Raw genomic sequence first — 25244 nt, forward strand, 5'->3', positions numbered from 1 at the left:
TGTCAATTACAGTTTCCAGGATGAATGAATAGTGCTGTGTCTGCTTTCTCCGAAAATGGTTATTGAGTGCTCACTACATGAGAGGCGTCGGTCAGAGCCCTTTGAACACAGCCAAATATGACCTCTGACCTCACAGAGTGTGTGTAGTGTCCATGGGTGTGACAAATAGCAGAAATGGTAAAAAAAATTTAAAAAAAAAACAAAAACAAAAAAGTAGCTCATTTCAAACTTTAACATCCCCACCTAAGGTTGCTGAACTCCTGAGCACAGGTCTTGCTGTACAGCTGGTCGGGAGATCCTCCTAGGTCCAGCTTACCAGGATGAATGAAGAAGCTGTAGCCTACAGATACAGGCACAAGGATCCAAATTCAAACATCCAGCACCTATATAAAAATGAATCCAGGGGTTGGGGATTTAGCTCAGTGGAAGAGCACTTGCCTAGCAAGCCCAAGGCCCTGGGTTCGATCCCCAGCTCCAAAAAAAGAAAAAAGAAAAAACAAAACAAAAAAACAAAAAATGAATCCAGCTGTGGCTCTTTGAGACTGTGACCCCAGTGTTGTAGGGGACAGAGGCAGGAGGAATATCAATGGGCTTCCTGGCCCCAGGCTAGCTCTAGGCCCTGTCTCATAGAAATAAGATAGAAAGTGATACAGTAGGATAGTCAATGTTCTCCTCTGGCATCTGTGTTGCAAGTGAGAATACAGACACACGTGCATATACCCTCACACACACGACATTTAAAGAATTGTTTTCCCGCTCTTTTTTTTTTTTTTTTTTTCGGAGCTGGGGACCAAACCCAGGGCCTTGCACTTCCTAGGTGAGCGCTCTACCACTGAGCTAAATCCCCAGCCCTTGTTCCCCCCCCCCCCTTACTCTCTCTCACTCTTCCTCTTCTGCCCTCTTCGTCCCTGTTCCTTCTCTCCCTATCCACTCCCTCCCCGCCAATGTGCCCCTGGCCAGCCTCCTTTCCTCTCCTCTCCTCTTCTTCTCTCATTAAACCTCTCCGTGTGGAGGGGAAAATGTTTTCCTGTGTGACAGGCATAGTAGTAGATGTCTAAAGCATGAAGCAGGAGAATTGATCGTTTGAGGCCAGCCTGGGCTACATAGCAAGATCCTGTCTCAAAAGCTCCTCTTCAGCACTGTCAAGATGACTCATCAGGTAAGGGCACTGCCACCAAGTCTAATGACCCAGGTTTCATCCCCAGAGCCCACACTACAGAGGGAGATGTTTAAATTGAGAATTAAAAATAAGGGGCTGGGGATTTAGCTCAGTGGTAGAGCACTTACCTAGGAAGCGCAAGGCCCTGGGTTCGGTCCCCAGCTCCGAAAAAAAGAACCAAAAAAATAAAAAAATAAAAAAATAAAGAATTCAATAAAACGTCTCATTCTGTAGCCCAGTACTAGGCGAGAACTCACTATGCGCCCAGGCTATTGCCCATTCTTCAGTAATCCCACTGCCTCAGGCCGAGTGCTTGGATTAGAGGTATGAGCTACCACACCTGGCAAATTGAGGGTTGTTCGGTGTTCATTTGCCTGCTCATACACGTGTGGAGGGTACAGGTTGACTTCAAGTCGTCTTCTTCATCCTCCTCTTCTTTTGCTTCTCCTTCTTCCTCTTCTCTCTGTCTTCATCTTAGTCTTTTTCAAGATTTATTTATTTATTATATATGAGTACACTGTCGCTGTCTTCAGACACACCAGAAGAGGGCATCAGATCTCATTACAGATGGTTGTGAGCCACCATGTGGTTGCTGGGATTTGAACTCAGGACGTCTGGAGCAGTCAGTGCTCTTAACCGCTGAGCCATCTCTTCAGCCCTCAAGACCTCATCTTAGATTTTTAAGACAGGGTTTCTCACAGGACCTGGACTTGGCCATTCGGCTAGAACGGCTGGCCATCAAGCCCTGGGAATCCGCATCTCTTCCTCTCTCTTGCCCTAGCTCTGGAATTAGCACTGGGGATCCAAACTCATCTCCCCATGCTGTCACAGCAGGCATTTTGCTACCCACCAAAGCCATATTTTAGGCCCTGGTAGTTGAGTTGCTCTTTTGTTTGATTTGTTTGTTAAAGTAACGTCTAAAGTGGTGGCGCACGCCTACGATCTCACTACTCGGGAGGCTGTGTCAGAAGGAATACAAGTTCAAGGACAGGCTAGGGAATAAGACTCTGCCTACCCACCCAACCCCCCCAAAAAAATAAGGGCTGGGATGTAGCTCAGTTAGCAGAGGGCTTTCCTATCAGCACAGAGCCCTGATTCCTATCCCCAGAAACACATAAGCTGCTTGTGGTCTAGCATGCCTGTATTCCCACGCTTGGGAGAGAGAAGCTGCAGGCCTAAGAGTTGAAGGTCATTCTCTGGTACATAGTGAGTGTGAGACCAGCCTGGCTAGATGAGACTGTTTCAGAAGATAACTCACATTGTTCTTTTACCTATAAAGATAACAAATTTGAAACTTTGGAAACTACAGATAACAAAAAAAAAAAAAAAAAAAAAAAAAAACAAAAAAACAAAAAACAAAAACAAAAAAAAAAAAAAAAAAACATGTTTAGAGCCACTCCTAAAGCCAAAGTTGACAGTAGTTTAGGGCTGTGATGGTGCCGGTCTCTTTGCTACTTGAGGCTTTGCAGAACAAAAGCTGGAGCGTAAAGGCGGGGAAGGTATGGCAATTGTTCTAAGGTTGTCTTTAGAAAGCAGACACAATAGGTGAAGGCAAGAGTTTGCCTTTGGTTTGCTCACAAAAATGTCACTGACACCAGCCAGTACATGCACATAGTAATTGCCCAACATGCATTTGTTCATTGAATAGGGGGGGGGAAGATGTAATGGAGCTGGGTGTGGTGTCCTGTGCTTATGACCTCAGCCTTTGGGAGGTGGCTGAAGGAGGGTTGGAAATTCAAGGTCCTCTTGGGCTATATAGCAAGTTTGAGGTCAGTCAGCGCCACAGAGTGAGTTCTTTTCTACCCTCAGCTATCTGGTCTCAAAAGAAACAAAGAAAGGCGAGATACATAATAAATGAACAAAACCTGGAAATGCAACTTAGTTGGTAGAGCGCTTGCCTAGCATTTATGAAGCCCTGGGTTCTAGCCCCAGCGTTGCATAAACCAAGAGTACAGCACTCGCCTGTGATCCCTGCACTTGGCAGGTGGAAGCAAAGGATAAGTGAGTTTAAGGCCAGCCTGGGCTACAGGAAAGCTTGTCTTAAAAACCAAACCAGGGGGCTGGGGATTTAGCTCAGTGGTAGAGCGCTTACCTAGGAAGCGCAAGGCCCTGGGTTCGGTCCCCAGCTCCGGGGAAAAAAAAAAAAAAAAAAAAAACCAAACCAAAACAGAGTCATGGAAATGGCCCAGTGAGTAAAGGAGCTTGCGACTGAGCCTGATTACCATCCCAGGATGAATATGGTAGAAGGAAAGAGTAAGCTCTGGAAAGTTGTCTTCTGACTTACACACACACACACACACACACACACACACACACACACACACACTCACATAATATACTCTCACACACAAATTCTCACACACATACACACATAAACTCACTCACACACATACACTCTCACACATAAACTCTCACATACATAAACTCACACACACACACAAACTCTAACACACACTCTCACACACACTCACACACGCACACACATGCACACACACTCACACACAAACTCTCACACACGCTCATATACACACACTTACACACACACTCACACATACACACACTTACATACAGACACTCACACTCACATACTCACACACATACACACAGACACACACTCATTTATACACACACTTACACACACTCATATACATACACATGCACACACACTCACACACACACATGCACACACACAGACAGGCACACATTTTCTTCCAAAAGTTTCCTTGTCATGTATTTGGTCATAGTGAGAAGGAAGATAACACACACATATACATACACACACATGCACATACACGCACACACACACACAACTAAATAACTAAATGTAAAAGTAGTTTTTTCAAAAATCAAACCAACCAAACGACAAACCAACAGATCAGTGTTTTTCCTCCCTCCTTTTTTCCTTCCTCCATCCCTCCCTCTGTCTCTCTGTCCTTTCCTCCCTTTCTTCTATCCTTCCTTTTTTAACTCTTTCTTCCTTTCTTCTCACTAGGACTATAAGCAAATACTCTAACACTAAGCCTCACTCCCACCCCAAAGCTGAGCCTTTGAATCTACAGCACATGTGGGGTTTGTCAGGCACTTACCTCCTGTGTCTGCAGAATGGGTACATTTGCAAGTCCTTTCCAGGGTCTAATGTTGTCAGTGGTGTTTTTATCTTCTTGTCTAATGCATTAGACTCGATGAGACTGGGATTAGGAAAATCTGCATTTTAGAATCTGTCTTCCTGGAAGTGATATCAGTTACTTGTCTCATGACTGTGACAATAAGCATGCCACGAAGTAATTTAAGGAAAGAATAGCAACTTCTTTGTTTATTTGTCTGTTCTCTCTCTCTCTCTCTCTCTCTCTCTCTCTTTCTTTCTTTCTTTGAAACAGGGTTTCTCTAATAGCCCTGGCTGTCCTAAAATTCACAACATAAATCATGCTGGGTAGAATTCATAGAGATTTATATGCTTCTGCCTCCCAATTCCTGGGATTAAAGGCATGTGCCACCATACCTGGCAGGAGAAATTTCTAACACCCACATTTCTCTATTCAATCTCCATAGTCAGCTCTCCTAGGAAGCTAGGGGAACAGTGCCACAATAGTGGGCTCACACTGGCTACTGGGTTGTGTGCAGAGAACTGGAACATGACTATGGCTTCCTATGCTAGGACCCTGGAGTATTTCTGTAGGCTAAGTGTGCTAGGCATGGAGCCCAAAACATTACACAAACTAGTTAGGTGCCTGCCGCTGGGATCTATATCCCCAGCCTGCCTAGCCTTCCTCTTTTAAGATTTCTTTTTTTAGCGCTTGCCTAGGAAGCACAAGGCCCTGGGTTCGGTCCCCAGCTCCGAAAAAAAAGACCAAAAAAAAAAAAAAAGATTTCTTTTTTTAATAATAAAAATATAATAAAAGGATTCGTTTACATTTATTTTGTATGTGCAAGTGTTTTGCCTGCATGTCTGTATGTATATCATGTGTGTGCCCAGTGCCCTCACAGGTCAGAGGGTCTCTTGGAACTAGCATTACAGACAGTTATGAGCTGCCATGTGGATGGGAAAGAAACTCTGCAAGAGCAACGAGTGAGCTAAACCACCAAACCCCTCTTCCCTTTTCATAAATGCAATATTCAAACACGATTTAGCCAAGTGACAGGTAAAAGTCACTTACGTTAAAAGAAAAATGTCCTCAGCTTGCCAATTGCCAGGGTGACTGCTGCCACACTCCTACCACAAAGCCAGCCACTGCCACCATGCTTTTCCCACTGTGAGGGGTTCTATTCTCCAACAGAGACCACAAGAAAGCCTTTCTTCCATAAGTTTCCTTGTCATGTATTTGGTCACAGTAAGAAGGAAGATAACAAAAACAATGGGAAATGTGTGTGTGTGTGTGTGTGTGTAGTGTGGTGTAGTGTGGTGTACATGTTTAGTGTGATGTATATGTGCATGGGTGGTGTGTGCAATGTGGTGTGGTGTATATGTGTATGTGGTGTGTGTATGTATGTGTGATGTGTGAGTGGTTTGTGTATATATATGTGTATGTGTGTGTGTTTGTGTCTGTGTGTGTGTAGTATGTATATGTGTCTGTGTGTGAGGTATGTGTGTGAGGTGTCTGTGTGTGTGGTGTGTGTATACATGTATATAGTATGTGTATGGTGTGTGTGAGGTATGTCTGTGAGGTGTCTGTGTATGTGTGTATGAGGTATGTGTGTGAGGCATCTATGTGTGTATGGTATGTATGTATATATGTGTGTGTGTGTGTGTGAGAGAGAGAGAGAGAGGTATCTGTGTGAGGTGTCTATGTGTATGTGGTGTGTGTGTATATATGTGTGTGTGTGTATGGTGTGTGTGTGAGGTGTCTGTGTGTGAGGTGTCTGTGTGTATGTGTGGGGTGTGTGTGTGTGTGTGTGTGTGTGTGTGTGTGTGTGTGTGGTGTAGCCCACAGTAATTGTCCACCCATATATTCCCACTAGCAGTGACTGTAAGCACTTGTTCCACATGTTTGTCCTTCTCATTTTGTTCTGTTTCACTGTGTCATTTCATCCATCCCAGTGGATTTCACTAATGCTGCCTTTAGAACACGCCCCGGAAAACCATAATCAAGTTACTAAGTTAACAACACTGCCATATGCACATTTTCAAAAATATCCAAGTTCCATATGCATGCTCACTGTCAGTCAGCTTTCTGTTACTATGACAAAACAACTTGAGATAATGAACTTATAAATTGGAAAGGTTTATTTTATCTCACCATTTCATGAGTTTCCGTCCATATACACTTGGCCCCAGGGCTTTGGGCCTCTGGCAGCCAGCATAGTACACATAAGGCAGGAGTGTGTGTCACTGGAGACCTGGAGACCTCATGGTGGCTAGAAGATAAATAGAAAGAGATGAAGAGATCATATCCCCGAGTATTCCATACACGGACCTTGGAGGGTAGTGCATAGACAACCAGCCTATCATATTCAACAGCATCATATTTGAGCAGAATTTCAAAACAAAGTGTTCCACCATGAACCAGGTAAATAGGTAGTGGGAAGGAAGGCAGACAAGAGTGTTTGTGGCAGAGAGAATACTATATGCAAAGGAAGTCACCAAAGAGCTATGGGTACACCTTAGGGTTGCTAGTCACTCCTTTGTCTATTGGAAGGCATCTCACAGAGCTGTGTAGTGCACAGCCTTTGAAGCCACACACAGCAGACACGTCATGCTCAAAATGATGAGAACACCGCTGGGGCCGGAAGTCAGGGTCAGTAGGGTAAGGAATGAGAGAAGCCATGTCCAGATGTGGAACAACGGATCTGATTCAGGCTTGTCAGAGGACCGTGGAACTTCACCTGGCCCCTCGGCTCCCTTACTCTGTGAGGAACTGTAGATGCTTCCTCCTCCAGAATCCCTCAGCCTTCTCAGTCAATCAGACTGCTGCTGAACGGGGGGCTAAGGTGAGAGCCAAACCAGAAAGAAGGAGGAACGCTAAGCACGCCTTAACTTGTCTTGCCCCACAGCTCTGGCCTCAACAAGTGCAGGAGCCAACACCCCGGCCCTGCCTCTCTTCACCTCCCTTTCTTGCCTGCAGCCTTGGCACCCTCCACCAGCTGGGAAAACTGGGTAAACTGGGATGGGAAGCCGCACCCCAAGTAATTAATCCCTGGGCTCATCATCGAGGCTTCTGAGGGCACAAGAAAATGAAAGACAAACGCCAGCCTCCTGAGTGCCTACCCCACAGCCCACAGGTGTGAAGGGTGTCCCTGTGAGGAAATCCTTTTAGGAGGCACTGTGGGCCCCTAAGTCTGCAGGAAGTTTGTGGAGATCTGTGTCTTATACTCCCGTGAAAGACATCCAGTGAACTGGGAATGGTGACACACATCTGTCATCTCAGCACCTGGGAGGTGGTGAGAGGATCAGGACAGTGGTACGAATGGCTGGCAAGTTTCAGGTGTGTCTGAGATACGTGAAACCCTGTCTTTTTAAAAAGAAAAGAAAAAGGAAAGTAACTAATGGTTGAAGTAAAGCCTCCCTCTTGGGCCAGGAAGAACCATGCACTGCCTGTCTGAGGAGGCACAGACCCTTCTAGAATCTGCAGCTCCCCTTCAAGCTCTGCACTGAGGCTGCTCACAGGGGCCCATGCCAGCATTCAGGAGGTTGAGTAAAGAGATGAGGATTGAGAGGCTACCCTTGGCTTCAGACTGAGAGCTTCTCTCAATGAGAAGAGGAAGAAAAAAAGGAGGGACCAAAAAGGGAAAAGGAGGGAGGGGATGGAGGAGGAGACGAACAGAAGCCATGTTCCTTAAAGTAGAAGCCAGGCTACAGATCTGCAGAGGGAGACATGGGAAGAATCTCTACTGGCTCGGGCTACCAAGGGAGTAGTTCTGAAGAAGTGGGTGTCACCTCCCAGAGAAGATGACAAAAGCTAGGGCAAGGACTTGGAACCTAGCTCCAGGAACCTGGGACTAGAGCATCCTTTTTTGGTAGAGACCCCAAGTCAGCCTGAGCCTTGTGATCGATCATGGGACTGTGTCAGTTTCTCTGAGCCTGGGAACTTTTGCTACCTTTGTTTTTGTCCTGATTAGGAAGATCACTTTAAATCCAGCGCCAGAAGGCAGGTACAGTGCTGCACACCTCTGGTCTCGGCCCTTAGGAGACTGACAAAGAAGGATTGTCTATAGGCTATACAGCTAACACCAGGCCTGCCAGGGCTCCAAAGCAAGACCAGGTCTCAAAAACTGGGTCGATATAAAATAATCAATCAGTGGGAGAGATGGCTGACTGGGAGGTTAAGAGCATTGCTGTTGATCTGTGAGGAGCAGAGTCTGGATCGCAGCACCCTATAACAGGCCAGTGATGTAGGCCTGTCACCCTAGCTGTAAAGGGGACAGAGACAGAAGGATCATTGGGGTTTTCTGCCTTTTAGTCTCGGTAAGATTTTTAAAACAACAGAAGTTCTGGGAGGGGCCCTGTCTCAAAGGAATGGGCAGAGTGATGAAGGAAAAAGAGTGATGAAGGAAAACACCCAATGTCTGGGTGCACTCTCTCCCTCCCTCCCTCCAACACCACACACACACACACACACACACACACACACACACACACACACACACACACTACCCAGCTCACTGGGAACAAGACTGTATCTAGCATGTGGGGGCCTCATGGGCACCCGTGAACAACCCTTTCTGTCACTGCTGTGCCTTCTCCTCCTGGGTATCCAACCTCTCTGCCTTTGGCCCGGCTGGAGTCTGCTCTGGTAATTCAGGTTTATTTTCATTTTGACTCAAAATAAAACCTACAGCTTCTTAGGAGCTTCAGGTGGATTTCTCTCTTCTCTCTCTCTCTCTCTCTCTCTCTCTTTCTCTCTCTCTCTCTCTCTCTCTCTCTCTCTCTCTCTCTCTCTCTCTCTCTCATCTCCTTAGCTAGTTAGTTGGTAAGTGAGCAGCCTCATTTTTTTGTTTGTTTCTTCATTTATTTTTTGGAGACAGGGATTCTCTGTGTAGCCCTGGCTGTCCTGGGACTCACTCTTGTAGACTTGATTGGCCTTGAACTCAGAGATCCCCCACCCTCACCCCTGTCTCTGACTCCTGAGTGTGTGCGAGTGTGTGTGCGAGTGTGTGTGTGTGAGTGTGTGAGTGTGGGTATATGTGTGTGTATGTGTGAGTGTGTGTATGTGTGAGTGTGTATATATGTGTGTATTTGTGTGAGTGTGTGTGAATGTGTGTATGTGTGTGTATATGTGTGTATGTGTGAGTGTGTGTGTGAGTGTGTGTGTGAGTGTGTGTGTATGTGTGAGTGTGTGTGTGTGTGTGTGTGTGTGTGAGTGTGTGTGTGTGACTTTGGAAGAATAAGCAAAGGGAGCTGTAGACAGAGGAAAGAAGACAAATGAGTCGATCCACTTTCATCTCCGCTGACTCTTAACCCCCAGCCCTGGCCTCTCTTGGTCTTCCTAGAAGTCTTGAGTCTTTGGCACCAGTATTGCCACTGGGATGGAAGGGAGAGCTGGGGGTGTCCGCTTGATTTTGCTTACTTAACATCCGCTCTCCTTCTGCTGCAATTAGAGTCCCGGTTTTCCTTAGGGAAAACTCTCTGTCCCTTCTCACACCGCCAGGAGTCTGGCACTACACCAAAGTGGATATATCCAAGCTGTCCCAACACTGGCTCCCAAGGTCTAGAGATGGGTGTGTGATCTACCGGACCATTGCCAGAAACAATTAGGGACAAGCATGAGGCCAACACAGAGGAAAGCAGAGACAAGAGACCATTTCCTGGTGACACCTTTTGGGTCCTGGATATAGCTGTACCTGAAGCTAGGCTTGCCCTAAGGTGTTTTCAGAAGTGAGTCAATACATATCTTTCTTTCTTTAAGCTGGCTTGAATATGGTTTCTGTTGCTTGCTACTAGAAGAGCTCAACAGACTCAGGAAGTTTAATCGTGGGGCTAGGCGGTCTTTGAGAGGTGAAGCTCTCGCCTGGCTTGGCTAAGGCCTTAGGTTCAGTGTTTTAATCTGATGGATAAAAGACTGGAGAACAGGCTTGTGTTTCTCTTCCCGTGCCATTGATGAAGTACAAAGATAGAGAGGAGGCAGAGTGAGAGAGACAGTGTGGAAGATAGACCAGCCCGAAAGACCTGCTAGGAAAGAGGAGTGGGAACCAGGGAGTGTCAGCAAGTTCTTGAGCAATTTAAAAGAAGTATTTTAAAAGAGAAGGTGGGGCAGGCTGGGGTTGTAGTTCATCGGTAAAGCACTCTGCCTAGTGTGATGGTTTAGTAATTGTCAACTTGACAGGGTCTAGAGTCACGGGAAAGGACCTCTAGGTATGCCGTGGGGGGGGGCAGTGGGGGAGTCCTCGTGATTGCATTCACTGAGATGAGGATAGCTTTGTCCACTGTGGGTGGTGTCATTCCCTGCTGGGATCCTAGACTGAACTACTGGACAAATGGAAGTTAGCATCAGCAAGTATTTGTCATTTTCTGCCTTCAGATTGTGGAAGCGAAATTACGGCTGCTTCAAGCTCCTGCAGCCTGGAATTTCCCGCCACAGTGGGTTGGACCTTTGAACTAAGAGACGGAATAAACCCGTTTCTCTTAGGTTGTTCAGGTCAGGGTATTCCAGGCAGTCCACACACACACACACATTAACAAAGAAACTAAGGCATGGAGACCTGGGTCTCATCTTTTTTTTTTTTTTCAACAGATTTAAATACAGAGAACAGGACTGTAGAGAAGGCTCAGGGGGTAAAGATGCCTGCTGACCACTGAGTGCAGTCTCCAGACCCCACACAGTGGAAAGAGACAACTGACTGTTGCAAAGTGTCTTCTGACCTCTTCTGTACCTGTATGTATGCGTGTGTGTGTGTGTGTGTGTGCGCATGTGTGCACACACACACACTCACACACATTCATACACATTCACATACTCACATTTACTTATTCACACACTCACACACATTTACACACACTCACACTCACATCCTACTCACATTTACACACACACATTCACACACTCACATTTACACACTCCCACACTCCCACATACTCACATTTACATACTCCCACACACATTCACACACTTGTGCACACTTACACACTTGAGGCAAAAAAAGCAAAAGAAAAATTATAAAAAAGACAAAAAGGATACTGAATATGGCAATACAGTTACAACATCTGGGCTCAAAAATTTCTTGATTTCCCAAGTCTGTAATCCCAACATTTGTGAGATAAAGAGGGAGGCAGGAGGATCAGGACTCCAAAGCCAGCTTTGGTCACATAACAGTATCGGGGCCACCTTGACTCTGTTTCTCAGAAGGACAGGGTGGAGAGATGGCTCAGCACTTAACAGTATTTACTGCTCTCGAGGACAGGCATCCGCATGGTGGCTGATGACACCTGTTAACTCCAGTCCAGGGGTTCTGGTGCCCTCTTCTTGCTTGTTGGGCACCAAACACCACACACACACACACACACACACACACACACACACACAAACATCCAGACACCAAGAATAAAAATAAATCTTTTTCAAAACGCAGGTAAGGGTGGGGCTATAGCTCAGTTGGGAGAATGTTTGCCCCACAAACATGAAGCTCTGGGTTCCATCCTCTGTACACCAAGCCACACAAAGGCTTGACGGCTTGTAATTCCTGCACGGAGGAAGGGGCAGCGTTAGGATAAGAAGTTCAAGGCCATCTTCAGTTGCATAGTGAATTGGAGATCTGAGACCCTGTCTCAGAAACAAAGCAAGGAAGAACACCCAGCAGCCAGGGTTGTAGCTCAGTGCTTGTTTAACATGCATGAGGCTCTGAGCTCCTCCCCTAGCGAGTCTAACCCGGGCCATGGCACATTCCTATAATTCTAGCCTCCGAGGTATAGGTAAGGAAGGAAGATCAGAAGTTTAAAGTCATCCTCAGCTACATAGAGAGTTCAAGACCTGCCTGGACTGCAAGAGATCCTATCTCAAAAAACAAAGAAACAAACAAACAACAAACAAACAAAAAAAACAGATTGTTGCTGTATACTGAGATTTTTGTGCTTTATTAAAAGAAAGGAAGGAGGGCTGGAGAGATGGCTCAGTGGTTAAGAGCACTGACTGCTCTTCCAGAGGTCCTGAGTTCAAATCCCAGCAACCACATGGTGGCTCGCAACCATCTGTAATGGGATCCAATACCTTCTTCTGGTGTGTCTGAAGACAGCGACAGCGTACTCACATACATGAAATAAATAAATCTTTTAAAAAATTAAAAGAGGGGTTGGGGATTTAGCTCAGTGGTAGAGCGCTTGCCTAGCAAGCGCAAGGCCCTGGGTTCGGTCCCCAGCTCCGAAAAAAAGAAAAAAGAAAAAAAGAAAAAGAAAAAGAAAAAAAATTAAAAGAAAAATTAAGATACAAGAATTTGTGCCCGGTTTTTTATTGTATTTTAAGCCATGTTTGGTGGATATCCTAGGAGGCCTGTTTTTGTTTGTTTGTTTGTTGTTTTGTTGTTTTGGCTTTTTGGCTCTTTGGCTCTGTGAGGCAGAGTTTCTCTGGCTATTCTGGAACTTGCTCCCTCAGTGGACCATGCTGGCCTTGAACTCAGAGATCTGCCTGCCTCTGCCTCCAGAGTGCTGGGATTAAAGTCACGGGCCACCGTCACTCGGCTTCAGCTGGACTAGTAACATATTTGATGGTCACTTTTGGATTCGTCTAAGTGGGGAAGTCCAGTCACTTGTTTGAAAGGAATGGAAGCCAGCTCGAGCTAGCTCAAGGCAGAAAATCAGACCCGGAGGTCACTTCCTCTGCAATTGTGGAGCAGGTGTGTCTCCCCTAGGTTTTCTGCAGCTGTTCTTTTGTTTTGTTTTGCTCTGTTCTTACACTTTTGTGGTGCAGAGATGTGAACCTGGGGCCTTATATATCTCCACCATGAGTGCTAGACCTCTGAGCCACGCCCCTAGGCTGTCTCTGCATCTGTTTCTTCCTCCTCACTGAGGCCTGGCCACAGCTGGAGACCCTGGGAGTTCCATGTGGAAGCTGCTGAGCTGGCTGTGCCACCTAGACAGGATGTCCATGCATGCCCAGAAGTCATGATCTGGGTGAATGGGACCTGGGTCATTACAGGTCACAACTCAGATGAGCCATTGTCTCTGTGGTCGAGGGAAGCAAAAAAAAAAAAAAAAAAACCCAAGAGATTAATTTTAGTTTGAGAAGAGGAAGCAACGAAGTCAAGTTCCAAGTTGAGGATGCTGGTGAGGCCGAGAATGTGACCTTTCCGGTTCACCCAGGCTATCCTGGACCCTGCCACTCCCCTCCTCTCTTCCTCTCCTCCACTGTTGCCCTCTTTCCTCTTCTAACCTCTTAATGGCTGCCTCTGCTCTGGCCCACTTCCTACAGCGCCCAGGGACTTCCAGCTTGCATGCTTCTGAAACATTCTGGAGGGGCTGGAGAGAGACGAGTTGTCTGTTAAGAGCACTGGTTCTTGCAGAGGACCCAAGTTCTATTCCCAGCACTCTCATGGAACTCGCAATCGTCCAGAATCCCAGTTCTAGGGAATAGGACACCTCTGCCGAGTTCCATCGACACCATGCATACATGTGGTGCACAGGCAAACATGTGACCAAATGACTCATACACATAAAATAACACTAAAAAACCCCTTCAGAGCTGAAAGGGCTTGCGACCCCATAAGATCATCAGTGCCAACCAACCAGAGCTTCCAGGGACTAAACCACTACCCAAAGACTATGCGTGGACGGACCCAGGGCTCCAATTGCATAGGTAGCAGTGAATAGCCTTATTGGGCACCAGTGGAAGGGGAAGCCCTTGGTCCTGCCAAGGTTGGACCCCCAGTGTAGGGGACTGTTGGGGTGTGGGGGGAGGGGGAGGGGTTAGAGGGCTGATGGACAGGAAACCAAGAAAGGGAATAACATTTGAAATGTAAATAAGAAATACCCAATTTAATAAAAATGGGGAAAAAAACTTAAAAAGAAAAAAGAAAGAAAGAAAAAAGAGGTTTCCAGTCCTGACATTGCTAAATAGGTCCAAGAACCTGAGACTCATAGGTCAAGGGTCCTGAGGGAATACCTAAAGCTTACAGTTCTGCTAAAGGAACAGAGCAATCAAATGACTCCTGACGTGTCTCACACTGCCCTTTCAGAAAAGCTTCCTCTTGCAGTGGATGGCAATTAACACAGAGACCCACACCTGGGCTGTGTGCGAGCGTGAGAGACTAGGGAGCGCTCTGCCCTGAACAGGGCGTCTTCATCTCCCCATCTCCTCACATCAGGGATCCTTGGAAGAGGAGGTAGAAAGACTGTGAGAGCCAGAGGTGGTGGCTGACTCCCAGAAAACAGCCTCTTCCTACACACCATGCTGACACACACATGCACTCACAGAGACCGAGGCAACACACGCAAGACCCACACAGGCTCAAACCAGACAAAAATACAGTACGGAGGAAAGGACACCCTCAGTCAAGGAGCTATTTGCAAGTTGATCGCTGGAGGAAAATGCTAAGTCGGTTTTCTCCATTGGAACGACAGTGTGAATGAAGATCAACCCCCCCCACACACACACACATGCACACACATGCACTCACAGACACACACACACACACACACACACACACACACACACACACACACACACAGGCGTGCATGACCGAGACAAAACTGAATGCATGTACTTTGTGTGCTTTGTGTTCTGGTTTGGTCTTTTTGTCTTGTTGGTTTTGTGTTTGCTTGCTTACTTGTTTTGATCTCAGTGTTTTGGGGTTTTGTTTTGTTTTTTTTCCTTTCTTTTTGCAAGAGAGAAAGAACACGAAGTTGGGTGGGCAGGAAGATGTGGAAGTTAGGGAAGGGAAGGAATGCGAACAAAATATATTGTAGGAAAAAATTAAATAAAAAGTGATTAAAGGAATTCTAGAAAGTTCCTCAAGAACTTTCTTGTTGCCATGGTCAGACAATGAGTATCCTTCAGTTCTAATCTGATTTTATTCATTTTCTTTCCATCCACTCATTTATGTTGATACATATTTGTTAGAGGTGAATTTCATAGCCAGAGCTGGGATAGTGTTAAGTGGGACCACTGGGCAGAGGTTCCCTATAAAGACACAGAGTTCTGAACCAGGAGTTGGTGGTGTATGTCTTTTATCCCAGCACGTGGTTCTCTGAGTTCGAGGCCAGCCTGGTCTACAAAGTGAGTTCCAAGACAGCCAGAATTGTTACATAGAGAAATAATGTCTCAATAAGGAAGAAACTAAATAACAGTGTTCTGAGGTCAGCAATCCAGCTCAATCATTAGAGTGCTTGCCTAGCAAGCACAATGGCCAGGGTCTGACCTCTATGGTCTTTCTTCAGCACCTCATAAACCACTCTCGATGGAGGATACCTATTATCCTAATACTTGAGAGACTGAGGCTGTAGGGCCAGATTAAGGTCATCCTCATTTTCTGCTCCCACAGCTGAGGGACTCTCTGGGCAGAATCACAGATCCTGAGCAGAGTGCTGGTCTCCTATGATGTGGGAGCCACCAGTCAGGGCTCTGCTGGCTCAAGTGTCCAAGTGTTCCGGTGAGAGAAAGGGTGGGACCTCTCCTTTTTCTTCTAGGGAATCAAAGAGCACAAACAAAGGAGAGAAGAAAGAGTGGGACAGGAAGGGGTAGGTGGAGGGGACTTTAACTTTAAAAAGAACGACGATAGGATACAGTAGCATATGTCTGTAATAGTAGCACATGGGAGGCAGAGGCAGATTCAGACCAGCCTGGACTACAGACAAAAAGTCAAGCCCAGGCCCAACATGATAAGACAAATCTTTAATCTCTGTGAGTTTGAGACCAGGGAGATCCTATCTCAAAAAAAAAAAAAAAAGGCTAGGCCCAGTGCCCAGCAGAACTACAGAGTGAATTTAAGGCCGAGCTAGTGTCATCCTACAACAAAATAGAAAATGAAAGAAGGCTTGAAGGACAAAGTGCCTGTCACTAAGCCTGACCACTCAATTTGATCCTGAGATTCAAATGGTGACAGTCTCTCAGAACAACTGTCATGAGCTGTCTGAACTCTACTCTACGTGTGCTGTAGTGTACACACACACAAAAAAAATAAACAAATGTCATTTGAAGGAGGAGGGGGAGGAGGAGGAGGAGGAAGAGGAGGAGCAGCAGCAGCTTGGGGATACAGCTCAGTGTGGCAGAGCACTTGCCTCATTTAAGTGAAGTCTCAGGTTCAATCTCTAGCATATTCACACACACACACACACACACACATACACACACACTACACACACACACACACACACACACATACACACACACACACACATGGTGTTGTAAATATTTAAATCCCTGCCTGGGGTTTCTACCCTGCCTTTGGTTATTGGGTTCCCAGATAAAAGCCACACATATAGTCTTTATATTTACAATAAGCCCTATACAGCACAACCCTCCATGTTGTATGATTCCATTTTCCTATCGATAACCCTAAGTTATTACTTACTATTTACTATGTTCCATCTGGACAGCCCTCATATACACATATGCACATACATACATATATACACACACACATACATATATACATATGCATATACATATATACCACATATAAGCACACAAACATATATACATGCAGACATATATACATATGCATATACATATATACCACATATACATACATGCATGCATGCATACATACATACATACAAGATGGGTATGGTGGTCTTGGCAGGAAAAACAACTCAAGTTTGAGGCCACCCCAGAATATCAAATGAGTTCCAGGGTAGCCTGGGCTATGGAGACCATGTCTCAAAAAAAAAGTTTTCTTTCAAAAAAAAGTTTTCTGTCAAAAAAAAGTTTTCTTTAAATTAGATTTACAAGAAACCTATAGCCCCGGCAATATTATTTCTCTGCTTAGGACGTCTGATAACATCCTCCTGCTGACTCAGCAGTCATACTTCCTCCTTACTCATCATCTTCCCCTCCTCTCTGCTGTTCCAGTCATGTCGACGTATGTGGCCAGCTGAGGTATTTCCACAGGTCTTATGGGAAATTGCTTCACGGAGTTGCAAGACTGGAACACGTTAGCACCACAAGGAGCCCATCCTAAGGAGCACAGAAGACACAGAAGGGACGGGGCTCATCCCAGCTCTGTGACCATAGGACCATGAGAGGCTCAAGAACACTGTCTGTCTGTCATCTATCTATCTATCTATCTATCTATCTATCTATCTATCTATCTATCTATCTATCTATCTATCTATCTATCTGAGACAGGGCCTCTCTCCATATCTCTGACTGTCCTGGAACTTACTCTGCAGAGCAGGCTGACCTTGAACTCACAGAGATGCCTGTGCTTCTAGAGTGCTGGAACTAAAAGAGTGCACCACAACACCTAGCTCTTCTTTTTCCTAACAACCAATCATATTATTTTAGCACCTTAAACTTTTTAAAGTATTTTTATACAAAATTTAAATACATTGTGTATTTAAATACATTACTCTTGATGCCATTTCTGAGTGAGTAGTCGAGCAGCGCTGCCCCTTGATGGGTATATAAAGCGCAGGCTCAGAAGATGACGTCACCATGAGGCCCAGGGACACGGGCACATTGTGGTCTCCAGCCAGGCGGGAGCTCAGGTTTCCTGACTGGAGCCTGGAACCAGCTCTCCCACTGTTCCCTCCCTGAAGTCACCAGCTGTCCTCATGAGATTCAAAACCTTCTGAGGTAAGACAGGATCTCCTGAGGGGATTAATGTCCCATAGCTGTCAGCGTGGCCTTTGGGCTGGTATGGCTCTCTGAGAACACCTGGGCCTTTGCCAGTGAGGCAGGCTTGGATTTTTAAAGTTAACTCTATGGCTCATGGGAAGTTGACCTGACGTTTCTGTGACTCCTTGTGACAGGAGTCAGCTGACAGCTGGCCTTGGGTGTGCATTTTGGAGCAGTTTGGACATCTTCCTCTTTGAAAAGTTTAAAGCACTTTCCTCTTTTGTAATTGTTGAAGGTTTCTATTGTTTTAGACAGGGGCATATGTAGCCCAGGCTGATGTCAAACTTGATGTGTAGCTGAGGATGTCCTTGAATCTCTGATGTGGGCCATCTTGCCTGACTCCAGGTGTGATTCCTTTTAATTAATTTACTGAGTCAGTCCTCAGTTTTTTCCGAAAGGATCTCCCATCTATAGTCCAGGAAGCTGAAGATTGCCTGGAACTCCTGACCCTCCTACCTCAATCTCCCACATGTTGGGATTATAGGCGTGCCCTGCCACGCCCAACCTATGATTGGTTTGTTTTTAACAAGGTCTCATTATGTAGTTCTGGCTGGCATAGAACTTGCTATGTAGACCAGGCTGGCCTTTAACTCCCAGAAATCTGCCTGTCCTTGCCCTCCTCCTTTTATTCTCTCATGAGAATGAAAAGTGTATGCCACCATGCTTGCTTGGGTGTTTTTGTTTGTTTTCCTTTTCTGTTTTTACAGATGAGGTCTCACTGTTGCAGTAATAATAAAAAATAACGTTTTGTATTAGTTCCCGGGAGCCGGATCCACTCACTCTGGTTGCTATTCTACCACGCGGTCCGCAAGCCGTCCTCTCCAGGTTGTCTCCCTTTTAGCCACCCTAGGCAGTAGTTACCACGTCTGGCACACACACGCATGCACACACACACACGCATGCACACACACACACACACACACACACACACACACACACACACACTTTGTTCTGCGGGCCCTTGTGCCTTCTTACTCCATGGGCAACAGAACCAGATCCACACACTCCAACTGCCTCTCAGCCATTTCTTTCACACACTGTCCTCTTTAGCCTGGTAAATCCAAGTTCCAGAAACTTGTAACTTAACAATTAGATTTATATGTTAAATACTCAATCCACAATACATCCATGCAATAAACTCACTGCCAATTAATAAAGATAGAAACCACCCACCTTTACAAGATAAACCACCTACACTAGACCGCCTGGGTCAGAATCATCTTCTGTCATCTCCATCTTGATTCTCCTTGCTCCTCCTCCTCCTTTTTCCTCCCTAGACTTTTCCCCGCCTACCCTTCCTTCTCATCCAATGATAGGCTGGACCCACCTTGCTGCATAATGACACCATCCTTCATCTCACTATGCAGCCCAGGCTATCCTTGAACTCTCAATCCTCCTGCCTCAGCTTTCCAAATAGCTATGATTACAGGTGTGTGTCTGATTTTCTAATAGTCCTGGTGAGATAATGCCAAATCTCTCCTGGAGGTGCAGTCCCTGGTGGAGTCCTCAGACAGTACAGGACATTACATGTCAAAAGGAGGAGTATATTATAGCCACACAGCATGCAGAAGACCTACCCAGAGACACTCTAATAACTCAGTGCTCAGTGCTATAGCTGACGATTGCTATCTGTGCCCATCCTCTTTGGTTACTACGTGGAGAAATGCACCTTTGTCCCTGTCTGGATTCTTTTTATGTCAACTTGACACAAGTCAGAGTCATTTAGGAAAAGGGGCTCTCAAGTGAAAAAAAAATCATTTTCTTAATTAGCAGTTGATGTTGGAGTGTCCCGCCCACTGTGAGTAGGACCACATCTGGGCTGGTGGTCTCGGGTACAATAAGAAAGGAGGGTGAGCAGGCCATGAGAAGCAGGCCAGCGAGCAGCTCTCACCCGTGGCTTCTGCTTCAGATCCTGCCATGATTTCCCTGCCCTGCTTGAATTCCTGCTCTAACTTCCTTATATGGTAGACTATGATATGGAAGCGTAAGTCAGATCAAACCTTTTCCTTCCCAAGTTGCTTATGGTCACCGTGTTCCTTTCCAGCAGTAGAGGCTGTCGGAGACAGTCGCTATTGCCCGCATTTGGAGAGACAGTATTTGCGGAACTGGAGATGCTGGGGAGAGTGGTGGCCTGGTATGTATGAAGCCCTGCTTCCATTTCTAGCACTGCACACCTATAATCCTAACACTGGGGAGGTGGAGGCAGGATAAGAACATCAAGATCATCCTTGGGCCAGCCTGGGATACATGAACCCTGTCAAAGGGAAGGAAGGAAGGAAGGAAAGAGGGAAGGAAGGAGGGAAGGCAGGCAGGCAGGCAAGTTGCATCTTTCATGAAAATGATAGCAAAGGTTTTAGTGTGAACACCCTAGATAAGAGACCCTCCCCCACTGAGATCCCCAGACCCTGAGGCTCTGAGGAAGTTTGCTAACTGTGGGTACCCTCGGCTTCCTAAATAATTCTGTTTCTCAGTGTCAGGCTATTGTAGTTTATGAATCACACCTGGAAACTGCCCCAGCAACATTCCAGGCCGAAAGAGACAGGCCTTGGTACTGATGGCTGATTGATAGTGAGTCAGGGAAAAGGGCACCAGACGGGCAGTCTGGACGGGCAGGCCCTGTTTTGGACAGGAACCCAATGAAGTGGAGAGATTTAGCTGCTTTTTCTGTCTGGTACAAGTGTCTGGGAAACCAGAGTTTGGTCCCAAATCTGGCCTCCTGAGTTTCTACCACATTAATCTCCTCTAAGGTTAGAGATTATAGCTGGCACTTACTTCTACCTGAATGTTTATACCTCTGTATTTCTCCATAACTCATACGTTGAAATGCTAGCTCCCAGGGTTACAGCACTGGGGTCATAGGTCAAGCTGGGAACTACGGTGCACATCTATGGTCCCAGCTACTCTGGATGGAAAGATTGCTTGAGGCTGTGAGTGAAAGGGAGCTGGGGAAACAGGGAGACCTCCTATCTCAAGCAAACAAGAGTGCAGCATGCCTATGATCCTGACTCTTGGGAAACTGAGGTAGAAGCACTGTATTTTGGCAAATTTAAGGCTGAAGACTAGAATACATAGGAAAACCTTGCTTCAAAAGGCTAAGAAACACACACACCACACATACACATACAACCCACACACACCACATACACTCCACACACACCACATACACACCACACACACACATACAAGCTCCCACACCATGTACACTCCACACACACACCACATACACACCACACACACATACAACCCCCACACACCACATACACTCCACACACACCACATATACACCACACACACACACATACAAGCCCCCACACCACATACACTCCACATACACACCACACACACACCACACACACACAACCCCCCCAAACCACATACACACCACACACACACATATAATCCCCACACACCACATATACTCCCCCCCCACACACACACACTACACACCCAGGGTGGGGGTATAGATCATGTCTTAGAGGACTATAGGAATCAGAAAGTTAATTGCAGTATTCAATAATGAGATTAGGTTTTGTTTGTTTGTTTGCTTTTTCTTTTTACTTTTTTTGGTTTTGCTTTGAGACAGAGTCTCACTGTGAAGCCCCGACTGGCCTGGAACTCACTATGCTGACCAGGCTGATCTTGAACTCGTAGAGATCTACTTGTCTTCAACCCTTAAATTCCAGGATTATAGGCATGCACCGCCGTGCCTCAGTAGGTTAGTATCTCTTTTACTTACATTTTGTTTTGTAGTGCGCACTGTCAGCACCGAATGTGAGACCAGAGAACAGCCCTGGGTTCCTGCCTTCCCTGGAGTACTAGCTACATTTTTTTTTTCTTTCAGATTCAGTCTCCTTGGCTCGGAGTTTGACAAGCAGACTAGATTGGCTGTCCATAGAGCCTCAGATATCTACCTGTCTGCCTCCCCGGCACTGGGATTTCAAATGTACAACAGCACTCTCTTGCTCCTGCTGTGCTGTCCCCTTGCCCTGCTCTCCCTCTCTCCCCATTGCCCTCCCTCTTCTCTCTCCAAGTGCTCAGGGCCAGCCTCTACTCTCTACTTCTCTACTCTCTCTCTCTTTCTCTCTCTCTCTCTGTCCTTACTACCCTCTCAACTCCCCTCCATGCCCTGAATTAAAAAAGAAAAAACACAATACCATACCTAGCTTTTGGACATGGGTTCTGGGCCTTGAACGTAGGTCCTTGAACTTTCGGGCATACACTTTATCAACAGCTGAGCTATCTCCCCAGCCCTATTTATAGAAACAACCAAAGTGTTTGTTCTTTCTGTCATGTTAGGATGCAACAAGACACTACAACCTGTGAAGTAGGTCATCACCAAACACAGCATCTACGGCGCTTTGACCTCAGGATTCCCAGGCTCCAGACTTAGCTGTAAACAACAGACATTTGTTGTTTAGGAGCCATGGAGGCTATGGGGTTTTGTGGAACAGCCTGAACTGACCAAAAAACACCCCGCTAATTTGTTCCATGTTCACAAGATAGATAGATAGATAGATAGATAGATAGATAGATAGATAGATAGATCATGTACCTTTCTAGATGTATATTTTATTCAAGCCAATTCCTGGGGGTTGCCAATATTCAATCAAATCACGGTCATGTACTTTAGTCCTGATATTGTTTCATAACAAAAAATACAAATCGCACCATTGAGCAGCCATTCAAAATGATGGCTGTGGGATATTAATAGTTGTTTTCAATGTATTCATTGTTCATTCACCATTCATTCACGAGAGCTCATTATGAACCAGCATATCTCTAAGCCCTGGGGTGCAGAATTAAATTCTCTTAGGTCGTTTGCAGACTATCGAGAAGATAATCCAAAGATACAGAAACAGCCAGGGCTAGTGTGGGCCATGCATGAGCGTAGTGTGCACTTGGGAGGTAGAGGTGGGAGAATCGTGAGTTCAAGGTCATGCTTAGGTATATAGTGAGTTTGAGGCCAACCTGGACTACATGAGACCCTGTTCAAAAAGGAGGAACAACATCACTTCAAGCTCTGTGGAGGGAAACAGCTGAGTAAGGAGAGGCCTAATTTAGAAAACGCCATCCCCAAAAAGCTTTGCTATGAAACTGACATTCTGTTTTGTTGTTGTTCCTGAAGATGACATTTGAAAGATGTTGTAGAGTGTGAGTCCTGGGAATAAAAGCTCACAGACCGAGGAAAAAGCAAGGTCATGGACCCTACCACAGAAATACACTTGGCAGGGCTGAGAACAAGGAGGCCCGTGTTGTTGGCTCACAGAGAGCGAAACAGAGAAACAAAGACAAGAGGGACATTGGTCACGTGAAGCCTGTGGGCCCTATTAAGGACCTTGAACTTCTGTAAGCGGTGAGCTTCCCCTTGGAGGAGTGAGAGCAGGAAGTGGAACTATATGCTTTACAGTTTCCAAGGGATGCTGAGCCAGTCTAAGGGCATCGACACAGGGGCTTTAACACAGACGCCTCAGAGAATCCTGCAGGGCAGACATGAGCGCCAAAGAGGGCACTGACCCAGGGTGGGGTAGGTGCATGTGAGAGCTGAGGATGGCACTGGCCCAGTGTGGGGTGGCAGCGGTGGCACAGAGTGTTGATCCAGAACAATAGACTTTGTCGACAGAACCCACGCAGGATTTGTTGATGGATGGCAGATAGGCTAGGGGGGAGTCAATATGTTTGCAATGTAAACAGAAACAGCGAAAAAGAAAAACGTTCTGTTTGCAGTGTGGACGAAACTGTTTAAAACTCAGCAAGTAAGAGTGTTTAGTGTGTGAGCCTGACTCCCTCAGCTGGATCTGTGGAACCCACAACAGAAGGGGAGAATTGACACCTGAAAGTTGTCTGTCACATGTGTGCGCGCACACACAGACTCACTAGTGCTTGGGAGATCAGAGAGTCAGAGGTTCAAGCTCATCCTTGACCTCTCAGGTTTGAGGCCAGCTTGGGATTCTGAGATATTTTAAAAAAAACAAAAAACAAAAAACAAAAAACTACCCCTCTCACCAGCACGTGGGAGATAGGCAGGCAGATCTCTGCGAGTTTGAGGCCAACCTGGTCTACATACTGAGTTTCAGAACAGCCAGTGCTATATATAGACACCCTGTCTCAACACACAGACAAACAAACACAAAAACAAACAAAAAAGCTATCCTCCAAAAAAAAAAAAAAAGTTCTTAAATTTTACTAACAAGGAAGTTAACTGTGGCAAAGTATACAAAAAAAATTGAGGTCAGAGGTCAGAGCTCAGATCACATTTATAGACAGATGTTTAGCAACATTTTTTTTTTTTTAAAGAAGGAACTGGAGACAAGGGTCTGCCCTGGCTCAGTGGTTAAGAGTGCACTGCTCTTACAGAGGACCTTGATTTTCAGCACCCACAGTGAGTGGCTCACAGTTGCCTGTAGCTTCAGCTTCCGGGGATCCAACACCTTGTGGCCTCAGGCACTCATAAGCACCTACCCACTCTCCAGACACATCACACACACACACACACACACACACACACACACACACACACACACACACACACACACACACACACAGAGTTTAAAAACAACGTATGTCTTTTTAAAAATCCCATGGTAGTTACACACAGTACAAGTAAGGAAACAAAGGGTCTGGAGGCCTGGAGGAGACTGGCAAGTTTCTACTGAGGCCGGAGCTGGAGTGGGTACTGAAGGAAGACAATGGAGTTAGTTGAGATAGTGTGTGGTGGGGAGCTGCCACACCCCAGGGGCTGGGTAGGGGGAAACCCTGGCTCTGCAGGGGAGAATGTAGGCAGAAGTGTGACTGCAGCACTCCCCTCCATACCCCCCAACCAGCAGCCCAGCGGATGTGAAGATCAGTTAAGGCTTCCGTGATCCATCTATAGATGCTCAGTGTTGATACTACAAATCGACCTTTTCTGTATCCACATGTGTGTGTGTGCGTGTGTGCGCATGTGTGTGTGCGTGTGTGCGCATGTGTGTGCGCGTGTGTGCGCATGTGTGTGCATATACATGTGTGTACGTGTGCCTGTGCTGGTACATGGGGGATGTGCACACTCGAACATGCATGCGCATGAGTGCTTGTGTGTGTGTGTGTGTGTGTGCATGTGTGTGTGTGCGTGTGCATGTGTGTACATGTGTGTCTGTGCCTGTACATGGGGGATATGCGCACGCCCACGTGCATGAGTGCTTATGTGTGTGTGTGTGTATGTATGTGTGTGTGTGTGTGTGTTCACTGTCAAGTTCTCTATTGTCTGATGCCTCTCCCTCCCATCTCCATGTAAGAATGTTGGGATTCCAGGGCCTCCCTTCCCACCTCCAGGCTTCTTTATGCTCATTTTTAGGATTCTAACTCAGATCCTCACACAAGTACAACAAATACTGTAACTACTGCATCATCTG

At 46.1% G+C, this 25244-nt stretch overlaps 1 long non-coding RNA gene across 1 annotated transcript; it reads left to right on the forward strand.

The window, feature by feature from the left end:
• Positions 1–17170: 17170 nt before the first annotated feature.
• LOC120103491 (uncharacterized) lies at positions 17171–24690 on the forward strand. Its single transcript, XR_005505735.2, has 4 exons — positions 17171–17814; positions 19901–19990; positions 21440–21571; positions 21698–24690. It is a non-coding gene; the product is annotated as an uncharacterized LOC120103491 (long non-coding RNA).
• Positions 24691–25244: the final 554 nt, after the last annotated feature.

The sequence above is a fragment of the Rattus norvegicus genome, chromosome 6 (genome assembly GCF_036323735.1).
Source record: "Rattus norvegicus strain BN/NHsdMcwi chromosome 6, GRCr8, whole genome shotgun sequence".
In the NCBI taxonomy this organism is placed as follows: Eukaryota; Metazoa; Chordata; class Mammalia; order Rodentia; family Muridae; genus Rattus; species Rattus norvegicus.